This window comes from Canis lupus, chromosome 19 (genome assembly GCF_011100685.1).
Source record: "Canis lupus familiaris isolate Mischka breed German Shepherd chromosome 19, alternate assembly UU_Cfam_GSD_1.0, whole genome shotgun sequence".
NCBI classification, from domain to species: domain Eukaryota; kingdom Metazoa; phylum Chordata; class Mammalia; order Carnivora; family Canidae; genus Canis; species Canis lupus.
In genome coordinates this window covers 41,570,585-41,596,798 of record NC_049240.1, presented here as the reverse complement: position 1 = coordinate 41,596,798, position 26,214 = coordinate 41,570,585, and the positions used below count along the sequence as shown (strand labels likewise).

Here is a 26,214-nt window from a genome sequence, read left to right as displayed (position 1 = left end):
AATATTAAATTCTAATAGTTCAGTCTCCTCATATGAAAATAAAAATGCAACAATACTTGTCCTTTTAAACTTGTTTTAACTTGTTTTAACACTGTAAGGTCAAAAAACATAAGCAGGCTGTTGTGGAAAAAATTAACATACAGCATAAATGACATGGTAATAATTTACCACCACTAAAAGGTTTACAGCAAGGTAAAAATGTTTTGTCTTGTCCTATTTTTGGTGCTAGTGATTGATGGAGAATATAATTCTGTAAAGGTGCTTTAGTAAAAAAAAAAAAAAAAAACACTGCAGTGTAATAATTTTCAAATTTGGGTGCCACTTCTCATTCCAAATCATTCTCATGTAAATTAAAAGCTAGGCTAACATTGACAAAATGAGAGATTCTGTATTGCATCAGTAAATCAGTTGTTTGAGTCCATCTCTGTCTTTCCAAGTATGCCGCAAGCCAAGGCCAGACATTCATTATCTCTCACCTGGACTATTATAATGGCCCCTTAACTGACTCCATGTCTCTAATCTCTTCTCATCCATTCGTGTCTGCTCAGTTCCCATATTAATGTCCCAAGGCATGTTTAATGTCCTAAATATATCATGGCCTAACTTTAAATAACTTCTAAAGCATGGCAAAACTTTGATAAAAAGGCAATCCAGGTGGGAGAGATATCACAAATTAAATTTAAAAGATGCAAATGGACATAAGATGTTCACAAGTCAATACAGAAATATTTTGTATGAAAATCTGAGGTTGGGGAGAAGTATAATATTGGCTACATCAGGTGGGGCTGTACTGGAAGGTCATGCTGGAGGGCTTAAAAGTTATTAAGAATTGTGGCACTAATTCAGGTGTGCTATTGAAGAAAAGACACCATGAGAACGGGGTACCCTCTTAAAAGAGGATTTGAAAATTCAGAACTTTAGTGACAAATGACTAGGACTTAGGTTAAGAAACCATTAAGTATAATAGACATATATTATATTTACTTATATATAGTTAGAGAATAATATAAGGAAATACAATTGACTTACTTATAATTAACTAGCTCTGACATGTACATATGGCTAATATACTTTCTAAATGGAAATTATTATCTTCAAAATGATCAATGAACCAGCTCTTTAAATAGCAGCTTCATTTCCCAACTGTTAAAGACAGGTTTAACATAACACGTTCTAACCATGAGCAATGGCCAGTTTATGAGATAGATGCTTCTAAGTATTCTATGAGATTCAGAAATAGATGAGCTTCAAAGTGTCCTTTTTGCTTCATCTTGTAGATACCTAAAGGAAGCTCTGACCTAAATCCAGACATAATATTAGACCAGCATATTGAATTTATTTATTGTCTCTTTTCTTATTTGTCTATTTTGAGACTAAAAGTTCACTACTGGGGGATTTCATATGAAAATAAAGATTTCCAGCTTCTCTTGAAAATGTGGAGGATCTAGGAACACCTGGGTCTCATTCTAGCATGGCAATAATTGGCTGAAACTGAGTAGCAGGGCCTCTTCAGGTGAAATATGCCTTAGCAGTTCTCTATAGTCCCTTGGAGTAACAGTCTAAATTTCTAAACCAAGGACTCCCCCCCGCCCACAACTAAGGCAAAACTTAACTCACAATTCTAATAGGAAAACAGATGAAAGGGGGCTGCTTGCATTGTAGGGGAAGGAAGAAGATAAAGAAGCCCATGAATCAGGGCTCAACCTACTCATTATATGAAGGCATCCATAAGGAGTCTAGCTAGAAATTCCTATCTTGGAAGAAGCCCAGGCAACAATGAGTTCCTAGAATGTAAGCTTCATTGGGGGGATTGAGTTCTACTATCATTAATACCCTGCATATTACTCATATCAGCACTTAAACTTAATTCCTAAAGGTGTCAAAAGAGACATCAAAAGCACCTAGACCAGAATGTATACCTAAAATGAGATGGAGGAAGGCATTCTTCATTCAGAGCCAACCTTCTCCAATCTCTGAGGCACAGAACAAAGCTCATAAGTGGTGAGGTGTGCATGAAAGAGACTTCAGAGATGAAATTATTTTTTATTTGTTGGAATTTTGGGTCATTCAATGATTTGTATTCATGAACAACAAAATGCGTTATTATAAATTCTAAATTATGGAGTACATGATGAAGAAAATTTACCTCCAAAAGTTTGCTTTTGCCAAAGAACCGCATGTTTCACTGAGCTAATGCAGAAATCAATGTACTGGAATGAATTCACAGTACATTAACTTTTTGCAAGTTACTGTAAAAAACTTTGAAATATCGCCAAGGTGTAAAATTAAATATGACTCCCCACCTTGATTTATATTGTAAGCTGGTAATGGTGAGTTTGTTTCACTTACCAATAAATTTGTTTACTAATGGATTGTGCATCACCTAACCCAGAGATTTAGACTTTTCTTATCTCCTATAGACAAACAGCCATGTTATGATTTTATTTAATAATATACCAGCTAAAGGAAAAAAGTTATGAGAGTGGAGTGAGGTTTTTTTTTTTTTCTCTAATAAAACTGAAATAGTCAACAATCTTCTAGTTATACTAATAATGTCAAGGAACTGTGGCAATTCCAATTGACTTAAAAAGAGGACCTTTTAAACCAGGAAAAGTCTCTCAGGCCTTGAGCTGAAGGTGGTATGGAACAACTGAGCCACCCAGGCTGCCCTCCTGCCTTTTCTTCATGGTCATCTTCCTTGTGTTTCACAACTCCTTCTCCTTTCTCTTATAAGGGCATTAGAATCCTCACTAAATTCCGGATAATCTCATCTCAATTTTCTTAATTTTATCTGCAAAGACACCGTTTGCAAATAAGTTCACATTCATAAATAGCATGAGTTAGAACTTAAACACATCTTTTGTGGGGGACATAATGCACTAGAGTGAGGAATAAAGATTATGGTAAAGAAGACAATATAACACAAGGATGAGAACCTGACCTTTGAGATCAAACCTACCTAGGCTTATATTCCACTTTAATATCAACTGCCTAGATCCTCTAAGCTTCAATCTTATTATCCATAACAAAAATTGGTGAACTATGGCTTATAGGTCAAATCCAGCTTCTGCTTGTTCTATAGATAGAATTTGCTGGAACAAAGCCGAATCCATTTAAGTGCTCTCTATGGTGGTTTTGGCACTGCAACAGCAGAGGTGACTAATGCAAAGGACACAGTATGATGTGCAAAGCAGGAATATTTACTATCTGGACTTTTATAGAAAGAGATATGCAAATTATGATTTGTAAGAGGAGAATGACAGTACTGACTGCATAGGAGGATCAAATGAGAACTCTAAATACGGCTAAGCAAACAAGCACTATGAGTCAGCTGTTTCTTTTTTATTTTTTTTAAGATGTTATTTATTTATTCATGAGAGATACAAAGAGAGAGGCAGAGACATAGGCAGAGGGAGAGGCAGGCTCCATGCAGAGAGCCTGATGTGGGACTCGATCCCAGGACTCCAGGATCATGCCCTGGGCCAAAGGCAGGCCCTCAACCATTAAGCCACCCAGGCGTCCCAAGTTAGTTGTTTCTATGAGAGAGGCAAAGTGCCATGGCCTATAATAGCATGGGCTTAGAATTAAGATACACCGAGTTCAAAGTGAAGCAGGCCACTTCTTACTAGTGGTATTTTTTTTGTGCCTGTCAATGACCATCTTCGAGCCTTGATTTTATCATCTGCAAAATGGAAGTAATTATTATCATCAATCTCAAAGAACTGTTCTGTAGACTAGAGGATCTGAGACAAGGGGTGAGCTATTGCTGCTACTATTATTATTCTCCAACAAAGAAGGTATAACACATCTTAAGTGTATGACATAGGGATGGGAAACGGGAAGACAGTCGAGTTTGAAAAATCCTTTACAAGGAAAAAATCTAACATCTTGAGTCTTCAAGAATGATATGTTCTCCTCAAGGCCAAAACCCTGTGGCATGCAGGAATGGGTAGAGTGCTTGAGAGAATTTTGAACACACAGAATAGGTAATGATCAGCTTTTGGTATTTGGCCGTTAATAGTCACATGCTAATTAAAGCAGGCATATCAAAATATTAAACAAATAGCTTGAAGGCACATAAAAATGGGGATGACATCACAGACTTTAAAAACTAAATGAACTCATTATCACCCCCACCAATCACATTCTTCCTTTTGTGTTACCTCTATCCTGCTCCTATATTAAAGTTCAGGCTCTTGACGTGACTTACAGAACTTCCCTAATCTGCTGCTTCCATGTATCTCCATTGGTATTTAAGGTACATGAGATTCTGTAACTTCACAATGATCACCATGTGGTAATAACCTGGCAAAGGGAAGATTTAATTCAGGAAGCACTTAACACCTCTTTCTTTAGTTTTACTTCATGCAGTACACACACATCATAGCTTTATAGGTATCCCTTTACAATCATTATTAGTTTAGGAAAAAAGCTGAGACTATAGCTTTGGTTCAGGTGCTGAATTATTTCATCTAAAGTTGAAGTGCACTACACGCATCCTTCCAATGTCTCCAAAGATGATCAGATAGAAAAAATCTTCGCAAGCCTTCTCACTCAATAGAATTGAAGTAGTACCAACCAAGGTATTTTAAGGTGTGAATTCTTGTTTTGCATTTGTTTTTGTACCTGATTTATTAAAAAATTAGATACACAAAATACAGACCATAGAGGTAAAAATTACTCTCAGACTTTGATTCTGCATATGAGACTCAAAATGTGAGGGTTGTCAATAGTATGACTCTAAATGTAGAGATAGAAAATGGAAAGCAAAAAGAGTAAAGAGTTTGAGGAAGAAAACATTCTTACCATTCAAACGCTACCAACTACTGATTTTTTTTATATAGATCTCTTTTCTTTCTTGCTAGTGTTCTTAATTGGGGAGGGGGGCAAACTGTACTTATAATATTTTACTAGCTACCTAGTGATCATTCTGGAGCACAAGGTATTATGATAGGACTATTCACAACATCCTTGGTTATCTGGCCCAAACTGAAATGAAGCCTGGATAATCACTACCATTGGAAAAGAAATATAAAATGTTAAATATGTGTAAAAGATAGAATATTTTACAACGTCCCCAAAGGAACAAACAAATATATAAAAGGAAGAATGGAGGCAGTTAATATATTAAGAGATATACTCTGGAATCGAATTGCATGGATGAGAAAACAAGCTCTCACATTACTAGTTGGGCAATCTTGTTCAACCTCTCTACTCATTAATTCCTTTATCTAACATAGTAATAAATAACTGATATTATTGATATAAAAATAAAATGAGCTAATAGAGCACTTAAGGACAGGTATAGCCTATTATAAATGCTAAGTACTAGCCGTCATTATTTATCAGGAAAAAAAATAGGAATACAACTCTCTATGATCCAGCAACCCCACTACTGGGTATATATATATAAAGGAAATTAAACAGCATACTGGAGAGAGATCTATACTCCCATGTTCATTGCACCATTATTCACAATAGTTTAGATGTGGAAACAATCTATATGTTGATGCATAAAGAAAATATGTCATTTATATAGAATAGAATAGGACTTAGTAAGGAAGGAAATTCTGTTATTTGCAACAGCATAAATGAACTTGGGGGCCATTATACTAAGAAGCCAGACACAGAAAGACAATACCACATGATTTCACTTCTATACAGGATAAAATAGTTGAACTCAGAAGCACAGTAGAATGGTAGTTGCCAAAAGTTGCAGGGTAAAGTGGGGAGACACTGATCAAAGGTGCAAAGTTTCAGTTGTACAAGATGAATCAGTTATGGAAATCTCATGTACAGTATGGTGACTATAGTTAATACTGTATAATATCCTTGAAATATGTTAAGAGGGTAGATCTTAATTGTTCTCATCACACATAAAAAAAATGGTAACAATGTGAGGTGAATATGTTAACCAGCTTGATTATGGTGATCATTTCCCAATGTACACATGTACGAAAACATCGAATTATACAACTAAAATATACACAACTTATATTTATCAATTATATTCCAATAGAGGTGATAATGAGATGGATGTATATTATAAATGTAAATGAAAACACAAGCTAAATAATCACATGTATTTATACTTCAGAAATATATATACTTTATGATAAACACAGGCAGAGTGGATTAGAAGGTTATAAATTAAATATGAGGGAAGTTAATAGGATTGGGGATAGAAAATGAAAGGGGAAATTATGAAACTGAATTAGAAATCAAAGAAGTATGTGCATGGACTGAGGATGAGAGCATGCAGTAACCCAACAGATCCTCTCTCCAAGTATTTTATTTATTTTATTTTATTATTTTATTTCATTTTATTTTATTTTTATTTTTATTTTTTAAAAAAGATTTATTTATTTATTCAGAGAGAGAGAGAGAGAGAGATAGAGAGGCAGAGACACAGGCAGAGGGAGAAGCAGTCTCCATGCAGGAAACCCAACATGGGACTCGATCCCAGGGCTCCAGGATCACACCCCAGGCTGCAGGCGGCGCTAAAACGCTGCGCCACTGGGGCTTCCTCTCCAGGTGTTTTAAATATGAAACACAGAGAGTGGGAGAGACAAGTCTAGGTCATCAAGCAAAACTCAAGAGACAAAAAGACACAGAGGCACATGGTGGGGAGCAGTAAGCAGAGCCTAGAACCAGGAGTCAAGTGTGTTTCCTCCTGGGGCTGAAAATGTTCCCCTTTCTTCCATCATCTCCATGTACCTAAAAATGGGCCCCAAAGCCTGAAGTTACTTAAGTTTGTCCTCATTTTTGAGACTAAAATTAGCCTGATAATGTGTCAATATGAGTGTGTACTCCAAAGAGAAAATTTCCCCAAGACACACACAAAAAAGTACTTTAGTTCAGCTTGAGACATAAAATACAAGGACAAAATCATGATGACTTTCAAGATACTTGTTATTTTCTCTCCTGTCCAAAGCCTGCAGTGGACACTGGGAGGGGCAGTAATGGGTAAAATAGTATATTTGAAATTTCTGTGCGTCATGATCCATGCTTCCACTTCTTTGTATCACATGGAGAATCTGAAAAGATTTAAAATACATGGATTTCTTCCAATGCTGTACTGTATCAAGACTGGGTTGTGTGGGCACTGAGATTTTATTCTATGTAAATGGAGGTTATATATTAGGCAGATTGCCTAGCATATTTGAGAAGCTAATGTCTTAAACCTCACCTTTCCTAGGCATGGCTCCAATATCCAGAAAGAACTGTTAAAACTTAATTGATTGTTACTTTCATTGATGATATCAGTGGGAAAGAATATAACTGATGAGAAATCTGAATGTAGCTCCTAGGACTTAACAGTCTTTGATGTGAGGATAATGGATTTGGGAAGAAACAGTAGAATCAAGAATACCTTTGAAAATTGAGTCCAGGATGGATCGGGACACTGGCAAGAGTACAATACAAACTTGAGAGTGGAAAGTGGAGAACTCAGTTTCAGAAAGTTTGCAGGCTGAGAAGAACAATTAAAGAAGTTAAAATAATTGAAAATATTTGAAGTTGGGAGAAAATAAATCACTGTAATTACAGGCCTGGGATATAAATATTGGCATAGTATCTAGGTGACAAGGTAGGTGATAAGGGTGATGTTGAGAGCAGGAAGAGATTTTCTCAGAATGCTAGGCCATCTTTTTTATTTGGGATGATGAGAGACGAATCATCTACCTTCTGCTCAAACCTCCTCACTGACTAGAAACTATCCTACAACAGTCAGCTGAACAGCTGTAAAATTGGAAAGATCTTTTTAAAATCTAAATGGAGCTCCCTCTACTCACTGGTTCCAAATTAACTTTATTTGATTAAAAATCCAAAATATTGTCTACATAAAAGTATGAGTATTTCAAAAATCTGAATATATATACATATATATATATGTATACATACACACACGCTGTATATATAGTTGTGTGACATTTATAAGTTTATAAACATTTTACTTTTCAGGCTAAATATAGAGTGTTTTATAATGTAGCTCATATGCAATATCTAGCCCTTGATTATTGTGCTCATTTTTCTCCAATATGTTTCTATTTGGCAGTAAGCACTTAAATGATGGTAAAAGGAACATGGTGTCCCAATATCACTTTAAGCCACAGATTTCATGTACCATCTGCTACAACCATACTGGACTTCCTCCCACTGCTCCCCACGCACCTTCTGCCCTTGAATGACTCCTTCCTTTGCTTATTATGTTCATTCTTCAGTCTTTTCTTTTACAAGTGTCTCTTTCTCTTTATAGTGAACGTCCACTCATCTTTTGAACCCTCACTCAAGTCCCTTGCTTCAAGAGCATTTTTCCCAACTTTGCCAGACTGGTTCTATATTCTTACAGAAATATGGTCATACTTCCATGTAAAACATGATTTATATCAGATTTTATCTCCTTACATGTTTTTCTCCCTTTTCAAATTATTAGTATCCAACTCTTAAGCTCATTAATTCACTAATGCAGGACCTATTTATCGAATACTTAGTATGTGTCAAGCACTACACTATACTTTGGTTATGCAGTGTGAGACAAAACTTATGTGATCCTTGCTTTCTTGGGCCTTGTAGTTTAGTTCTTGACAGATATATTAAGAAAATATATAAACGGGAAATATAATTTCAAATTATCTTAAGTGCTAGGACAAAACTGATCAGGGAACAGAATAAGGGAATATTATTTAAAATGGGTAATCATGGCCAGCCTGGGTGGCTCAGTGGTTTAGTGCCGCCTTCAGTCCAGGGCGTGATCCTGGAAACCCCGGGTCGAGTCCCACGTAGGGCTTCCTACATGGAGCCTGTTTCTCCCTCTGCCTGTGTCTCTGTCTCTGTCTCTCTCTCTGTGTCTCTATGAATAAACAAATAACATCTTAAAAAACAAACAAACAAATGGGTAATCACAGGCAGCCCGGATTGCTCAGCGGTTTAGCACGTCTTCGGCCCAGGGCATGATCCTGGAGACCTGGGAGCGAGTCCCGTGTTGGGCTCCCTGCATGGAGCCTGCTTCTCTCTCTTTGCCTCTCTCTGTCTGTGTCTCTGCCTCTTTCTCTGGGTCTCTTATGAGTAAATTAAAAAATGAATAAATAAAAATAAAAAAATAAACTGGATAATCAAACAGGGCCACTTTAAGGAAGAAAATATGATCTAAAAAAGTGAAGAATGAGTAGATGTATAATAGGCAAACACTACTCTTCAGCCAAAATAGATGCTCAATGTCTCTTGAATAGAAAGGAGTACAATATTCTCCATATTATAATGTATTTACCCATTTGCTCTGGGCCACTTAGGTCGTACTTTTGTGCATGTTTTGTTAATCATCTCAAATACTTCCCAGTAGATGAAGTTAACATTAAAATAAACAAAATGCATAGCCTGTGGAGCGACAATGATGCATTTTCAGTTTGTAGTCAAATTTGAAAGTCTTGTTTTTTTAGAATCCGCTACAAAGTTTTGTATTCTCCCAGCCTGAGTATGTATGTTCAGTTGCCTTTTGGGTACCATAATGCAGAACGATGCTTTTTCCTATCTTTTTTCTCCTATTCTTAGTTGTAGCTCATTATGCTAGCTTGTTAAGCACTCTGGATCTTGATTCTGACATCCAACATATTAGCTATAACTCTCAGCTTTATATCATCCCAAAATTTGATAAGCATGCCATCTGTGTCTTTATCGGAGCTGTTAATCAAAATGTTGAGCAAAAAGGACCAAGCATTTTCCCCTCAGCATCAGCCTGGAAAATAAAATGTTTATAAATTTGTAAATGTAGGGAACATTATATTGAATCATATATACATTATACTGAATAGATATATATTTTTCAGAGTTTTTTGAAATACTCTTATGTGAACAATATTTTAGGTTTTTTAATTGAATAAAGTTAATTTGGAACCAGTAGTAGAGGGAGCTCCATTTAGATTTTAAAAAGATCTTTCCAATTTTACAGCTGTTCAGTTGATTGTTGTAGGATAGTTTCTAGTAAGCGAGGAGGTTTGAGCAGAAGGTAGATGATTTGTCTCTCATCATCCCAAATAAAAAAGATGGCCTAGCATTCTGAGAAAATCTCTTTCTGTTCTCAACATCACCCTGCCACCTAGATACTATGCCAATATTTATACTCCAGACCTATAATTAGTGATTTTTTCCCCCCAACTTCAATTATTTTCAATTATTTTAACTTCTTTGTTCTTCTCAGCCTGCAAACTTTCTGAAACTGAGTTCTCCACTTTCCACTCTCAAGTTTGTATTGTAGTCTTGCCAGTGTCCCCATCCATTCTCGACCCAATTTTCAAAAGTATTGCTGATTGTGCCCTGTTCCTCCACCTCTTACCACTGTTGTCCCCCTCTCAGATAATTTCTTTCCTCTGTTCCCCTACTGCCTCTGCCTTTTCTCATTCTCACAGGGGCTGCTACAACTCTCTCCTGGCCGGTTCCTCTACCTTTAATTTTTCTTTTATCTAATCCACAACCTCAAACCTGAAATCAGAATGATCTTTCCAAAACAAATATGAAATCCTATCACAGCCCTGATTAATGACCTTATGTTTTTTTAAAAGATTTTATTTATTTATTTGAGAGAAAGAGAGAACACAAGTGGGGAGGAGGGGCAGGAGGAGAGGGAGAAACAGACTCCCCACCGAGCAGGAAGCCTGATGTGGGGCTTGATCCCAGGACCCTGGGATCATGACCTGAGCTGAAGGCAGAAGCTGAACTGACTGAGCCATCCAGGTGCCTCAACAACCTTATTGCAGTAAGGTCTTGACATTTTGAAATTTGTAGAATCAGTGGCAGGGACAAAAGTACAGAGAACAAGATCTCCTGGTTTTACCTGTCCTCAAGCATTTTTACATATGAGGCAACCATTGGGAGTATCTACTACTGCTGAGTGTATCCTAAGCAAACATAATGGGATATAGAAGTCCCCAGAGTGAAAAAAGGTTGAGAACTACTGTCCTAAAGCTGTTCTACAGGTATGGCCATGGCTCTTAAACCCTGTAGTATTCCTTAGAGAACAGTAGATTTCAAGTTTCAACATTTAAAATTTTATATGTCGGGCAGCCCGCGTGGCTCAGTGATTTAGCGCCGCCTTCAGCCCAGGGCGTGATCCTGGAGACCTGGGATCAAGTCCCACGTCAGGTTCCCTGCATGGAGCCTGCTTCTCCCTCTGCCTGTGTCTCTGCCTCTTTCTCTCTCCTGTGTTTCTCATGAATAAATAAATAAACTCTTAAAAAAATAAATTTTTATATCTCTTTCAGCTTTATATAGCTCTGTCCCATGAGTATAAGGAAATTCTGTTTTATATTGATACATTCTTTAGTTTTATCATTAAAGTAATTTTAGTAACAATGAAGCCTTGTTGGATATCCCTTTTAAAAAGTTCAAACATTATTTAGGTGAAAAAAAAAAATGTATCCTGAATAACAGCCTTTCTGCCATTTGAGTTCCTATACAAGTTAACTCTAACTTGTATTTCCAACCTTGTATTCTAACACCTACCTATCTCCTGGTCACACAGAACTAGTCACCTTTATGAAACCACAATGCCCACTCTTCTCTTAAGACCCACTTCCAATCTCTTTTCTCTTCTGAGACACTGTTACTAAAATTATCATAGAATTAGTTTATCACAGACTTCCTCAAATACTTGGCTCATATTTCTCTTCTGGCACATTCTGTATTTGAGTTTACTTATTTACAAGTCTATTCATTTTTTAATGATGTATTTATTTATTGGGTACGAGGGGACACAGAGAGAGGAGGGCAGAGAGAATTCAAGGCAGACTCCCTACTGAGCATGGAGCCTGACACTGGGCTTGGTCTCACAACCCTGAAATGACTGACCTGAGCCAAAATCAAGAGTCAGACACACCAACTAAGCCAACAAGGCACTCCTCCAAGTATATTTTCATCAAAAGAGATTCTCAGGAAAATCCTCAAAATGAGTCAGAATCCCTAGGGCCAATATTTTAGTATGTGTATGAATATATGTATGTATACATTTATATATACATGTATGTATAAACAAATATGTAATGAGTATATATTTTACATTAAATCATTCTTTTGAATTATAAATTTCTGATTAACTTTTAGAGTTTACTCTTAACTTTAAGTTTGAGATATAATTCACACATTAAAGTAAAGTATACAATTTTTTAGGATATTCAGAGTTGGACAGCTACTACCACAATCAATTTTAGAATACTATTGTCATCCCCCAAGAAAACTGCAGATCCATTACCAGTCTGCTGTAGTAAGAATTGTATTCTCCTAAAATTCAGATATTGAAGCCCTAACTCCCAAAGTGATGATATGTGGTAATTAGGCTTGGATGAGATCATGAGGGTGGGATCCTCATAATGAGATTAGTGCTCTTGTAAGAAGAGATATCAGACAGGGGTCTCTTCTCCACTCCACTGGATAGATGGAGGATATATCTTTGTTTCTTTGTAATTAAAAAAAACAAAAAAAACAAAAAAACAAAACTGAAGCATGTTCTGACTTGGAAAAGGGGAATAATACCAAATTTAGAAGTCTTCCAAACAGTCTTACATTAGATTGAATATCTCCGATGTGTATTACCCACTCATCTTTATAAATGTACTGTTATATAGAAAAAAGCCTGATATAAACTAAACTAAATGTTTCATTGATGTTTGTTGAAAGAATAAATGATTACATAAACAAAAAGGGTTGCATTAGGAACAGTGGTTCATTAGTTGAGGTCTTAAACTAGGAGTTCCTCAAACATTTTTAGTAGTAGGCTCCTCCTTCAAATGAGAGGTTATCAGTAAAACTTTGTCTCTAATAATTGTTAAACAGGTCAAAATTAGAAAATAAAAAGAAATAAACTACATAATATAGGACCTAGATAGAAGTGGATCCCCTATGCCCTACAACAAACAAAACCCCAAAACAAAAAAAAAGTAATGGAAATATCACTTCCATATATTGTTCAAGAAAATAACCAAAAGCCCAATTTTCTTTCTTAGGACATTTCAGCATTATATTTTGTCAAGTAATTTTCCAGATTGTGATATCATTCACATAAATCCCCTTGTGTAGACACTATACATATGAAGAAATAAAGAACTAACCCTAGATGAATGTTTCTAATATTTGAGATGTTTCCAATTGTTTTTCATTTGCACATCTTTAAAAAAGTTGTTTCAAAAATTTAACAGGCTGTGGTAGGCTGAATAATGGCCTCCAATGATATCCTAATTTTAATCTCTAGAACCTAGGGATGTTACCTTATATGTCAAAAGAAACTTTGCAGTTGTGACTAAATTACCAATATTGGGATGGAAAAATTATCCTGGATTATCAGCACAGGCCAGATAATCATAAGTGTCTTTTTAAGAGGGATGTAGAAGGAGACTTGACACAGAATAAGGAAGCAATGAGACAATGAAGCAAAGGGCTATGCCACTGGTTTTAAAGACCCAAGAAGAGGCCATTAGCCAAGGAATGTAGCTTTAGAAGCAAGAAAAGGCCAGGAAACACATTTTCTCCTAGAGTCTTTGAAGGGAGCATGGCCCTGATGACACTTTAATTTTGTCCCAGTGAAATCGATTTTAGATTTCTGACCTCTAAAACTATGAGAGAATAAAGGTTTTATTTTAAGCCACCAAGTTTGTGGTTTTGTTATGGCAGTCTTAAGAAACACATATACATTAAAATTCTTGATACATAAACATGGATTTACATCTTGTTTTGTTAATTATTGAGTATATATGATGTGCTGACTCTGCCAGATGTTGGTGAGGAAAGAGTGATGGAGTAGACAGTCCCTTTCCCAAGGAGCACATGTCACCCTCTGGCAGGATTAACTAGCAATAAAGTAAATGAAATGTGAGAAGCATCTTTCTAAGAGACAACACAGATATTCTCAGCTCTTAACGGATTTCTAGAGGTTGGGGAGGGTGGCCTGGCAAGATAGCTTGTGATCTCCTGGAGGGGGTGATATACCAAATTAACAAAACCAAAAATAAAAAGCACATGGTCATCTCAATAGATGCAGAAAAAGCATTTGACAGAATGTAACATCAATTTATGATAAAAACTCTCAACAAAGTGTATACAGAGATAATACACCTTAACATAATATGACAAGCCAACTGCTAACATCATACCTAATGATAATAAGCTGAAGATTGTTCAAGGATTGGTAACAAAACAGGATGGCGACTCTTACTACTTTTATTCAACATAGTAATAGGAGTCCTAGCCAGAGATAAGAAAGAAAAAGCATCCAAATTGGAAAGGAAGAAATAAAGCTGTCACTATTTGCAGATGCATGACTTAGTGTGTCGAAAACTCTCAACACTCCACAAAAAAAACAAAACAAAACAAAAAAAAAATCTTAAGAACTAATAGATTAAGGGGAAAAAAAAAAAGAACTGATAGATTAGGTAAGCTTGCATAATACAGAAATGTAATATATAGATCTATGGTCACTTGGATTTCTTTTTTTTTTTTTTTTTGGTCACTTGGATTTATATATATATATATATATATATATATATATATATATATATGTATGTATATATGTATGTATATATGTATATATATACACACACACTACTAATAATGAACTACCAGAAAAAGAAATTAAGAAAACAATCTCATTTATAATTACATCAAAATAATAAAATACCTAGGAATAAATTTAACCAAGGAGATAGATGAAAGACCTACAAACTGAAAACTATATGACACTAATACAAGAAATTAAATAAATGGAAAGAAATTCTGTGCTCATGGACCAGAACTGATATTACAATGTCCATACTAATCAAAAGAATCTACATAATCATTGTAATCCTTACAAAAATTCCCATGGCATTTTTTCAAAGAAATAAAACAAAATCCTAAAATTTCTATGGAGCAACAAACACCCCAAGTAGCCAAAGTAATCCTGAGAAAGAGCAAAGCCAGAGATATCATGCTTGATGTCAAACTATATTACAAAGCTAATCACAATAGTACGATCTTGACATTAGAAACAGACACATCTATCAGTGTAACAGAATAGGTAGCTCATAAATAAACCCACACCTCTATGGTCAATTAATTTATAACAAAGGAGCCAAGAATATCAAATGGATAAAGAATGGTCTCTAACAAATACTGTTGGGAATATTGGACAGCCACAAGAAAAGAATGAAATTGGACCACTATCTTACACTTTACACAAAAAATCAACTCAAAATGGAATAAAGACTTAAATGTAAGACCTGGAACCACAAACTCCTGGAAAAAAAACATAGGTGATAAGCTCTATACTTCAGCGTTGGTATAATGATTTTTTTTGGATTTGACGCAAAAGGCAAAAGAAGCAAAACTAAACAACTGGGACTACATCAAACTAATAAGACTTCTGCAATTAAAGGAGACCATCAGCAAAATGTAAAGAACCTATAAAAGGAAAGAAAATATTTGCAAATCATATATCTGATGGGGGTTAATAACCAAAATAGATATAGAATTCATAGAACTCAGTAGCAAACCAACCCCAGAAAAACACTAAAAACAAGAGGGAAAAGAAAACCCCAAAAAACTAAGATTAGGAAGTGGATAGAGGATCTGAATAGACTTTTTTTTTTTCAGACAGATAGATGGCCAACAGACACATGAAAAGATGCTCAACATCCCTCATCATTAAGAAGATGCAAATCATAGCCACAAGAAGATACCATCTTGCATCTCTTAGAATGGCTATTATCAAAAAGACAAGAAATAACAAGTATTGGCAAGGATGTGGAGAAAGAACATTTGTGCACTGTTGATCAGAATGTAAATTGGTTCAGACATCATTGAAAACAGTATGAATGGTCCTTAGAAAATTAAAAAAAAAAATAGAACATCTGATCCAGAAATTCCACTTCTGGTATTTATCTGGAAAAAAAGAAACAAAACATTAATTTTATTTTATTTTATTTTATTTTATTTTATTTTAATTTTTGTAAAACATTAATTTTAAAAGATATGTGTACCCCCACATTCGCTGCAGATTATTTCCAATAGTAAAGTAACCTGGATATCCACTCATGGATGTGTAGATAAAATAAGATAGAAATATACAACACAATATCATCCAGCCATTAAAAAAAAAAAATTGCCATTCATGACAATACAGATAGACTCCGAGGGCGTTATACTAAGTGAAATAAGTCAGAGAGAAAGACAAAATAATGCATGATCTCACTTATATGTAGAGAGGGGGAAGAAAAACCACCACCACCACCACTAACAACACACACACACACACACACACACACACACACACACACACACAAAACCAAAGGCAAAACTCAACTCAGACATAACAGATGGTGGTTGTCAAAGGTAGGAAATCAGGAGTCGGCAAAATGAAAAAAAGGTACAGACTTCCAGGTATAAATAAGTCATGGGTATGTAATGTACAACATAGTTAATAATCTATTGTATATTTGAAAATTCTAAGTCTTAAAACTTCTCATCACAAGACTTGTAACTATATATGGTAATACCTATTAATTAGAATTATTGTTCCAATTTTACCATATATACAAATACTGAAACATTAGGCTATATCCCTAAAATTAACATTGTATATTAAAAATAATTTTTAAAACTTAAGTTGGATTATATTACCTGACATTTTCAGATATGATTATACTTAAATTAGATCTGTACTCCTTGCTTTGTCTCACAAGACTCTGCCTACTTTTTCAACCTTATTTCACAGAATTCTCTCCTCACTCCCTCAATTCAAACCATAGAGCTTCCTTCGTTTTGTTGCCAGAACTTCTTTCCTACCCTACTCTTTCGGACATGCTTATTTCACTACTTAAAATGATCCTGTATGTACTTTTCACATGGTTGCTTCTCTCTCATAGTTCACATCTCAAATTTTTGTCACTTTAGCATGGACCTCCCTAAATATTATTTAAAGATTTTATATTTAGCATCAAAAGAGTTAAAAAAAAAACCTTGAAATTCCTTTTATTTTTATCCCCCACTTGACAACAAACTTCACAAAAGACTCTATTTCCCCTTAAATATGCACTCAAGTCATAGAAGACCAGGTATATAGCTGATGTCCAAATATAGATTTTGACCAAATGAATGACTAAATCAATATGTAGATGACCTCAGCATCATAATGGTAGGAATCACTTTTTTCTTCTTTTTTAATAACTAGAATTAGACATCTGTAACAGAACAAAAGTGCCTTGGCACAATGCACTACAGGATCCAAGAGATTTCTAGTTAACACATGCATCCAAAAGTAAACAAACGGTTCAACAGAAAAAGCATTTGACATAGTACAATATCCATTCATGATAAAAACCCACAACAATGTAGACTGATTATGTTGAGTATTATAACTCAACATAATAAAGACAATGTATGAAAAACCGACAGCCAATGTCATCCTTAATAGGGAAAAAGAGAGCTTTTCCTCTACAGTCAAAACCAAAACAGGGATACCCACTTTCACCACTTTTATCAGACAACAAAAATTTTAAAAAGGTATCCATGGGGATCCCTGGTTTTAAAAAGGTATCCATGGCTCAGTGGTTTAGTGCCTGCTTTTGGCCCAGGGCGTGATCCTAGAGTCCTGCATGGAGCCTGCTTCTCCCTCTGCCTGTGTCTCTGCCTCTCTCTCTCAGTATCTCTCATGAATAAATAAATTTATTTTTTAAAAGGCATCCAAATCAGCAAGGAAGAAGTCTAACTTTCACTATTTTCAGATGACATAGTATATAAAGAAAACCTGAAAGACTCCACCAAAACAGTACTATAATGGATACACAGATTCACTGAAGTTGCAGGATACAAAACCAATGTACAGAAATCTGTTGAATTTCTGTACACTGATAATGAAAAGAAATTAAGGAATCTATCCCATGTACAGTTGTACCAAAACAATAAGATACCTAGGAATAAATCTTAACCAAAGAGGTAAAAGACCTGTACTCTGAAAACTATAGAACATTGGAAGAAAATTGAAGAGGACAAAGAAATGGAATGACATTCCATGCTCATGGATTGGAAAAAAAAAATATTGGTAAAATGTCTGTACTACCCAAAGTAATCTACACATTCAGAACAATCCCTAACAAAATTCTACCATATTTTTTACAGAGCTGGAATAAACAATCCTAAAATGTGTATGGAACCACACACTGAACAGCCAAAGCAATCTTGAAAAAGAAAAGCAAAGTTGGAAGCATCACAACTCCAGACTTCAAATTATATTATAAAGCTGTAGTCATCAAGACAGAATGGTACTGGCACAAAAACAGACACTTAGATCAATGGAACAAAATAGAAAATTCAGAAATGGACCAACAACTATATGGTCAATCTCTGATAAAAGCAAAAAAAAAATATATCTAATGGGAAAATAGACAGTCTCTTCCATAAATGCTGGGAAAACTGGACAGCAACATGAATGAAACTGGACCACTATCTTATACTATACACTAAGTTCCAAAGAGATTGAAGACCTAAATGTGAGACCTGAAACAATAAAAATCCTAGACAGTAATTTTGACATCAGCTGTAGAAACTTCTTTCTAGATATGTCTCCTGAGGTGAGAGAAACAAAAGCAAAAATGAACCATTAGACTTCATCAAGATAAACAGCTTCAGCACAGTAAAGGAAACAATCAACAAACCTAATAAAGCAACCTTCCGAATGGGAGAAGATATTTGCAAATGACACATCTGATAAAGACTTAGTATCCAAAATATATAAAGAACTCCTAAAATGTAACATCCAAAAATGAGTAATCCAATTAAAAAGTGAGCAGAAGACATGAACAGATACTTCTCCAAAGACGACAGCCAGGCTAACAGATGCATGAAGAAATACTCAACATCACTCATCATCAGGGACATACAAACCAAAAACTGTAATGAGATATCATCTCATACCTGTCAGAGTGGCTAAAATGAACAATTCAAGAGACAATAGGTATTGGCAAAGATGTGGAGAGAGGGGAACCTTCTTACTCTGTTGGTAGGAATGCAAACTAACTCAAGCACTCTGGAAAACAGTATGGAGGTTCCTCAAAAAGTTAAAAATAGAACTACCATATGATCTAGCAGTTGTACTACTAGGTATTTACCTAAAGAATACAAAAGTATTAACTGAAAGGAATACATGCTCCCTGATGTTTATAGCAGCTTTATCAACAGTAGCCAATTCATGGAAGCAGCTCAACTGTCAATGGACTGATGAATGGATAAGGAAGATGTGGATATATGTGTATATATATGTATATGTATGTATATATATTTATATTTATATACACACACAAATGGAATATTACTATTCCATTTGCAATGATGTGGTTGGAGGTAGAGGGTATTATTCTAAGCAAAATAAGTAAGAGAAAGACAAATGCATGTGACTTTACTCATGAATGGAACTTAAAAAACAAAGCAAGTGAGCAAGGGGAGAAAAAAGAAAAGGAGAGAAGAGGAGAAGAGATAGGCAAACCAAGGAACAGACTCTTAACTATAGAGAACAAACTGTTAGTTACCAGAGGAGAGGTTGGAGGGGAGATGGTTAAATAGATGAGGAGGATTAGGAGTATACTTGTGATAATGAGCTCCAGGTAGCATATGGAAGTGTAAAAAAAAAAAAATCATCACTATATTGTATACCTGAGACCAATATTACACTGTCTGTTAACTGGAATTTAAATAAAAACCGAACGGGTGCTTGGGTGGCTCAGTCAGTTAAGCATCTGCCTCTTGATTTTGGCTCAGGTCATCATCTTCAGGTTGTGAGACAGAACCCCACATCGGGCTCCACACTGGGCATGCAGCCTGCTTAAGATTCTCCCTCTCCCTATTTCCTTCCACCCCTCCATGTGAGTGTGTGCTCTGTCTCTAAGAAAAAACGAAAGAAAGAAAGAAAAAAAAAAGAAAAACTTAAAAAAGGTAAAAGAAACTTTGCATTTGATCAGAATATAAGAAATTGGTATATAGAAGGAGAAGAATGGTGCAAATAGGCAGAGTTTAAAGAAACAAAAGCTGAGAACCTCCCAAACCTATGGAAGGACTTAAATATACATATTCAGGAAGCTGAGAGAAGACTCCATTACTTCAGTGCAAGAATACCTTTTCCAAGACACATCATATTGGAACTGTCAAAAATCAATGGTAAAGAATCTTAAAGACAACCAAGGGAAGGAAGTTACCTACAGAACAACCCCCCATTAGGCCATCAACAGATTTCTCAGCAGAAACTCTACAGGCCAGGAGAGAGCAGATGACACATAGATGGTATATTCAAAATGTTGAAAGATAAAAACTGCTAGCCAAGAATAACTGATCCGTAAGCTAGCTTTCAGATAGGAGAGAGAAATAAAGGCTTTCTCAAACTAAAAACATTGAGGGAGTTCACTACCAATAGACTCACAAAAACAAAAACAAAACAAAACAAAACACTAAAAGGAACAAGGTGGGATGAAAAGATATTAACCAGAGACAGGAGAACATAAAGTACATAACAGTCTGGTAAAGTTGAAGAACAGAATTAGAAAACTAAATCTGCTAGAATGTGTGTTAACCACTGAACTGTAGTATAAAAGTTAGAGAGTATTAACAATAATCATAGTGACTACAATTTGTTAAAGAATATAAAAGCATAAAGCATAAAAGAAGTAAACATCAAATATATACAAAAGAAGAGTCTAAGGGTAGAAACTCTATAGGCAAACTGAGATTATTATCAGCAGAATATGGACTATTTTATCTCTGGGAATGTTTGAGTAAAGTTCATAATAACTGCAAATAAAAAATCTGGAGTAGATGAAATAAAAAAGGGGAAGATAGAACATATCACTATGGAAAAGTATCAATTTACAAAGGTAGGCAGAAAGAGAAGGAAGAAAAACAACAACAACACTGGAGATACACAACAACCAGAGGCAAAGAATAAAAATGGCAGTTGTAAGTCCTTACATATCAATATATAATCACTCTAAGTATAAATGGATTGAATTCTCCAATCAAAAGGCATAGAATGGCTGGATAGATTGTCTTGTTTCTCTATTGTATGGTACCTACAGGAGACTCACTGTAGCTTTAAAGACACACATACACTCAAATTTTCAAAAGACAGAAGAATATATCTCATGCAAGTAGATACCAAAAGAATGTAGGTATAGCACTATTTAGACAAAACAGGCTCCAAGCCAAGAGAAAAAAAAAGGCAATCATAAACATTAAATAATAAAAGTCAATACACCAAGAAGATATAACATTCATAAATGTATATACATCCATTATCAGAGCCCCTAAATGTATTAAGTAAATACTAATGGATCCGATGACAAAAATAGACAGCTATATAAAAACAATAAGGGAGTTCAACACCATACTGTCAGTAATGGCTACATCACCCAAACAGAAAACTAAAACCAAAACAAAAACCCAAGGAATTGTTAAAATTGAACCATATTTTAGAACAAATGGACTTGATAGATATAGCACATTCCATCCAACAGAATAATATACAGTTTCCTCAAGTACACATGGAACATTCTCCAGTATAGAACATAGAGTAGGACATAAAACAGTACTTATCAAAATTTAAGAGTGAAATCATACCAATTATCTTTTCTGACCACAATGGTATGAAATCAGAAATCAGTAGGAGAAAGGTAGAAAATCTACAAGTATGTTGAAACTAAACAAAGAGCTTATCAAGAACAAATGCATCAAAGAAATCAAAAGAGAAACTAGAAAGTTAACTCCAAACAAATGAAAATGGAAAAACAACTTATCAAATCCTATGGGATCCTGCAAAAGTAGTTCTGAGAAGAAAATTTATAGCAATAAATGGATACATTAAGAAATCAGATCTCAAACTAACCTAACATCTCAAACAACTAGAAAAAGACCAAATTAAGCCCAAAGTTGTCCAAAGGAAGGAAATAATTAAGATCAAAGAGGAAATAAATGAGACAGGAATCAGACAAATTGGAAAGATCAATGAAACTAAGGGTTGTTTTTTTTTTATCTTTTTTTTTTTAAACAAAATCGACAAACCTTTAGCTAAGAAAACAAAGGCACAAGCTTAGAAATGGAAGATGTTATAACTGATACCACAAAAATACATAGAATCATAAAAGACTACTATGAATGATTGCATGCTAAAAGATTATATAATGTAGAAGACCTAATTTTTAGGAACACACAACCTACCAACACTGAAAAGCAGAAAAATCAGAAAAATCTTAACAAGCCAGTAATGAGTAAAGGGATTAAATCAGTTATGAAAAACCTTCCAAAACAGAAAATCCCAGGACCAGATGGCTTCACTTGGGAATTCTACCAAACATTTAAAAAAAATTCATCCCAATTCTTCTCAAACTTTGCAATGGAGGAAAAATGAACTGGAGAAAACATTCCCAATCTCCTTCTACAGAGCCAGCATTAACCTGATGTCAAAGCCAGATATGGACACCACAAGAAAAGAGTATTACAGAACAATATTACTTAGGAAATATGTGAAAAAAAATATTAGGAGACTGAAATGAAGAACACATTGAGAAGATTATACACCATTATCAAGTAGGATTTATTCCTTCAATTCAAGGATGATTCAACATATACAGATCAAAATGTAGTATAATACATCACTGGGGTACCTGTGTGGCTCAGTTGCTTAAGTGTCTGCCCCATGGCTCAGGTCACAATCTCAGTGTCCTGGGATCCAGCCCTGCACTGGACTCTCTGCTCAGCAGAGAGTCTACTTTTCCCTCTCACTCTCCCTCTGTGCTCTTGCTCTCTTTCAAATAAATAAAATCTTTAAAAAAATAAATGTAATACATCACTTTAATAGAATAAATGTAATACATCACTTTAATAGAATAAGAGATAAACATCACATGGTCATTTCAATAAATGCTGAAAAAGCATCTGGAAAAGTATCACATCTTTTCACAGTATAAAACCTCAACAGGTTATGTATAGAAGAAACATACGTCAAAAGGATAAAGGCCATATATGACAAACTTACAGCTAACATTATATTCAATGTTGAAAAACAGAAAACTTTCCTTTTAAGAACAGGAAAAAAGACAAAATTGTCCACGCTCACCTCTCTCTTATTTGATACAGTACTGGAAGTCCTAGCTGGAACAATTATATAAGAAAAAAAATGATATTCAAATTGGAAAGGAAATAAAATTGGCACTATTTGCAGTTGATATTATTTTGCATATAGAAATTTTTAAAGATTCAACCAAAAAACTGTTGAAACTAATCAGCAACTTGAGCAAAGTTCCAAGATTTATAAAATAAATGTACAGAAATCAGTTATCAGTTATGTTACTATACACTAATCATGAAGTATCTGAAAAAGAAAACTATCCCATGCACAATTGCACCAAAACAATAGAATATCTAGTAATAAATTTAACCAAGGAAGTAAAAGATCTGTACATTAAAAACTACAAAAGTTACTTGAAAAAAATTGATGTAGATACAACAAATGGAAAAAAAAAAACAACCTGTTTTCATGGATCTGAAGAATTTTGTTAAAATGTCCATGCTACCCAAAGTCTTCTACAGATTCAAAGTAATCTCTGTCAAAATTCAAATGGCATTCTTCACATTAATAGAGAAATGGAATCACCGAGTACCCAAATAGCTAAAACAATCCCGAGGAAGATGATGGAGGTATCACTTTTCCTGATTTAAAACTATACTACAAAGCTATTGGGATAAAAACAGAATAATTTTTGGTATAAAAAGACACACAGACCAAAGAAACAGAATCAAGAGCCCAGAATAAAACCCTTATATATTCAGTCAACTAATACTTGACAAGAGAATAGGTGTTATTTACCTAATGGGGAAATGGTTTCTTCAAATGGTGTTGGAAAAACAATGTAGAACAATGAAACTAAACCGCTATTTTATATCACTCCAAAAAATTAACTCAAAATAGATCAAAGCCTTAAATATAAAACCTGAGGAAACTCTTAGAAGAAAATGTAGTCAAGAAGCTCTTTAACATTGGTTTTAGTAATGATGTTTTGCATAGGTCACCAAACACCAACAAAAAAATCAAATAGGACTACATCAAGCTTAAACGTCTGAATGGCAAAGGAAACAACAAAATGAAATGGCAACATAACAAACAGGAGAAAGTTTTTTGCCAACCATGTGTCAGACAGCAGGTTAATATCCAAGATACACAAAGAACACACTCAAACTGAGCATGAAATAGGCAGGGAAATAGACATTTTTCCAAAGACATCTAAATGGCCAACAGGTACGTTAAAAGATGCTCAACAAAATCATCAGGGAAATGCAACTCAGAACCACAGTGAAATAACACTATATGCCTATTAGGATGGCTATAATCAAGAAGACAAATAATGAGTATTGAGTAGGATATGCAGAAAAGGGAACCCTTGCACATTGTTGGTGGGAATGTAAATTTGTTCAAATGCTATGGAAAATGATATTAAAGTTTCTCAAAAATTAATCGATCTACTATAGGATATAGCAATCCCACAACTGGGTATATACCCAAAGGAAATGAAAATAGAATATCAAAGATAATATATATACTCCTGTGCCCAATGCAGCATATTTTGCAATAGCCAATATATGGAAACAACTTAAGGGCCCATCAACAGATGAATGGATAGAGAAGATGTGATATCTACAATAAATATATATCTCATATATAAAAAATGGAATATTATTTGGTCACAAGAATGGACATGTTACCATTTGTTACAATATGGATGGACCCTGAGAACATTACATTAAGGTAAGTCAGACGGAGAAAGGCATATACTGTAGGATATCACGTATATGTGGAATTTAAAGAAGTCAAACATGTAAAAACACAGAGTAGAACGGCGGTTACCAGGAGATGGAGGGTGGGGAGGGGTGGATAAGACAGACATTATTAAACTGTATAAATTTGCAATGAGCAGCATAAGTCCTAGAGATTTAATGCACAGTATAGCCAATATACACACCAATCTTGCATTATAACCAAACTTGCTAAGAGACTAGAACTTCATTATTCCAACCAGTTTAAATATATATATATACATATATAACTCTAATGTGATAGCGGTGCTAATTATCACTACAATCACTTCCATATAAAAATCAAATTAGTATGTTGTACACCTTAAATTTATACATTGTAAATCACACGTATTTCAATTGGAAAAAGGAAAAGCAATTTTTAGAAAATAAACCAATACATATTTAAAAACCAAAAGACAAAGATTAAAGTCAATCAGCTTGGCTTCCCTAAGATGGGTCCACTACTTGCTTCTGAAATGTTTAACATTTCTCTGACCCGACTGCTGAAGACAATTTTATAACCCAGGAAGCAGAGCAATATCACCAATAAAAAAGTCATTAAACTTTAAGTTAAATTCAGGGGCAGCCCATGTGGCTCAGCGGTTTGGCGCCGCCTTCAGTCCAGGGCCTGATCCTGGAGACCCGGGACCGAGTCCCACGTCGGGCTCCCTGCATGGAGCCTACTTCTCCCTCTGCCTGTGTCTCTGCCTCTCTCTCTCTCTCAGTGTGTCTCTCATGAATAAATAAATAAAAAATCTTAAAAAAAAATCATATAATGATAGGGGCATATTTTAAAGAACAGCCAATCCATTGGCAATGCAGACAAATTGTCATTTACCTGACTTCTGTAATAGAACTGAATTCAACTTACCATTATTATTATTGAGAAAGCTTATTAGAACATAAGGCTTTGATGACAGAGACCAAAAGATTTTTTCCTCCCACAGTTTGCCAGTCAGACATGAATTCTTTCATGTACTCTGTAAAATTCCTAACTTTTTAAGTCTTAAAACAAACCACAGAGTATGAAATTCATAAGTTCCATCGTAATCATTAGTCTCAGCACCACCCCCATCAACATTTACCCTGACTGTATTTAATCTCATTCTTTTCCCCATTAACCCATATCTTTTGAATTCTCCCAAGGTTCAAAAAAGACAACCTTCTCCCTGCTTAACAGCTCACAAAATTCTCCCAGATTGCCCTTTTTCCCCCTACAGTTTTATTTTATTATTGATTTGGGTATACTTATATATTGCATTGTTAAAACATTTTAAATCAGCTTTTTCATTGGTATTTTGTCAGCTAACTTAGAAGGAATTCAAGGCCTGATGCTTTGTATATGTATGATCAGAGCACAAAAAA

General features: G+C 34.9%; 1 protein-coding gene across 1 annotated transcript in view; it reads right to left on the bottom strand.

The window, feature by feature from the left end:
• Positions 1–26,214, bottom strand: part of THSD7B (thrombospondin type 1 domain containing 7B) — a 725,201-nt gene that overhangs the window by 201,545 nt on the left and 497,442 nt on the right. The gene's annotated exons all lie outside the window — the stretch shown is intronic.